Raw genomic sequence first — 2,500 nt, 5'->3', positions numbered from 1 at the left:
TGGAATTAGAGGCACGCACGCACGCATGTTCACCCCTTTTATATCAAAGGAGTGTATTTGGATGGCATTTTTACTCCTTTTCATGCTTTTTCATCCTTTTTTTTTTTTTCAGGCACTCTGCCTGACTACTTTTACCCGAAAATAAGGCTTCGTCCTCGGGTAGAATCAGACAGTCTCTGGTTTGAGGCTGAGGTGGCATTTTTTCATCCAGAGTCTTACAACTTTCAGGGGAATATAGACCCCAATGTGTGTGGTGCATGTGTTTGTTTTTCTCGGCCATGATCCAGGCACTCTGCCTGACTACTTTTACCCGAAAATAAGGCTTCGTCCTCGGGTAGAATCAGCCAGTCTCTGGTTTGAGGCTGAGGTGGCATTTTTTCATCCAGAGTCTTACAACTTTCAGGGGAATATAGACCCCAATGTGTGTGGTGCATGTGTTTGTTTTTCTCGGCCATGATCCAGGCACTCTGCCTGACTACTTTTACCCGAAAGTAAGGCTTCATCCTCGGGTAGAATCAGTCTCAGCCTGGAGGCTCCACTGACATGTTCCCATGGAAGTATTATGGGCTTCAGGGGCATATATTATGAATAATGTGACCGGCATTTCATTCATTTTCATGCTTTTTCACAGTTTTCATGCATTTTCACCTCTTTTTTCATCAAAGGAGTGTCTTCTTTGGATGGAATTAGAGGCACGCGCGCACGCATGTTCACCCCTTTTATATCAAAGGAGTGTAATTGGATGGCATTTTTACTCCTTTTCATGCTTTTTCATCCTTTTTTTTTTTTTTCAGGCACTCTGCCTGACTACTTTTACCCGAAAATAAGGCTTCGTCCTCGGGTAGAATCAGCCAGTCTCTGGTTTGAGGCTGAGGTGGCATTTTTTCATCCAGAGTCTTACAACTTTCAGGGGAATATAGACCCCAATGTGTGTGGTGCATGTGTTTGTTTTTCTCGGCCATGATCCAGGCACTCTGCCTGACTACTTTTACCCGAAAAGTAAGGCTTCATCCTCGGGTAGAATCAGTCTCAGCCTGGAGGCTCCACTGACATGTTCCCATGGAAGTATTATGGGCTTCAGGGGCATATATTATGAATAATGTGACCGGCATTTCATTCATTTTCATGCTTTTTAACAGTTTTCATGCATTTTACCTCTTTTTTCCCCCTTCTTCTTTTTGCTCCCCTGGTACTCCATTTCACACTCTGTCATATTTTCGCAAGGACAGCCTCGCAACCCTGGTACTCCATTCGCAAGGACAACACAACACAACACAGTTTGACCCACTCAGGTGACCCATGACGTCATATTAGACACAGTGGCACAGGCATTTTATCCATTTTCATGATTTTTAGTCGTTTTCATGCATTTTTACTCTTTTTATCAAATGAGTGTATTTGAATGAAATTCAAGGCGGTTTGACCCGCTCACATGAGCCAGGGCACCGTATGAGACCCAGTGGCACAAGCATTTTTTTTTCATTTTCATGCTTTTTCACAGTTTTCATGCATTTTCACCTCTTTTTTCATCAAAGGAGTGTCTTCTTTGGATGGAATTAGAGGCACGCACGCACGCATGTTCACCCCTTTTATATCAAAGGAGTGTATTTGGATGGCATTTTTACTCCTTTTCATGCTTTTTCATCCTTTTTTTTTTTTTCAGGCACTCTGCCTGACTACTTTTACCCGAAAATAAGGCTTCGTCCTCGGGTAGAATCAGACAGTCTCTGGTTTGAGGCTGAGGTGGCATTTTTTCATCCAGAGTCTTACAACTTTCAGGGGAATATAGACCCCAATGTGTGTGGTGCATGTGTTTGTTTTTCTCGGCCATGATCCAGGCACTCTGCCTGACTACTTTTACCCGAAAGTAAGGCTTCATCCTCGGGCAGAATCAGTCTCAGCCTGGAGGCTCCACTGACATGTTCCCATGGAAGTATTATGGGCTTCAGGGGCATATATTATGAATAATGTGACCGGCATTTCATTCATTTTCATGCTTTTTCACAGTTTTCATGCATTTTCACCTCTTTTTTCATCAAAGGAGTGTCTTCTTTGGATGGAATTAGAGGCACGCACGCACGCATGTTCACCCCTTTTATATCAAAGGAGTGTATTTGGATGGCATTTTTACTCCTTTTCATGCTTTTTCATCCTTTTTTCTTTTTTTCAGGCACTCTGCCTGACTACTTTTACACGAAAATAAGGCTTCGTCCTCGGGTAGAATCAGCCAGTCTCTGGTTTGAGGCTGAGGTGGCATTTTTTCATCCAGAGTCTTACAACTTTCAGGGGAATATAGACCCCAATGTGTGTGGTGCATGTGTTTGTTTTTCTCGGCCATGATCCAGGCACTCTGCCTGACTACTTTTACCCGAAAGTAAGGCTTCATCCTCGGGTAGAATCAGTCTCAGCCTGGAGGCTCCACTGACATGTTCCCATGGAACAATTATGGGCTTCAGGGGCATATATTATGAATAATGTGACCGGCATTTCATTCATTTTC

This window comes from Platichthys flesus, assembly GCF_949316205.1.
Source record: "Platichthys flesus chromosome 22 unlocalized genomic scaffold, fPlaFle2.1 SUPER_22_unloc_2, whole genome shotgun sequence".
Classification (NCBI taxonomy): domain Eukaryota; kingdom Metazoa; phylum Chordata; class Actinopteri; order Pleuronectiformes; family Pleuronectidae; genus Platichthys; species Platichthys flesus.
The sequence above is the reverse complement of the archived record's forward strand: the minus strand, read 5'-3'. Positions refer to the sequence as shown.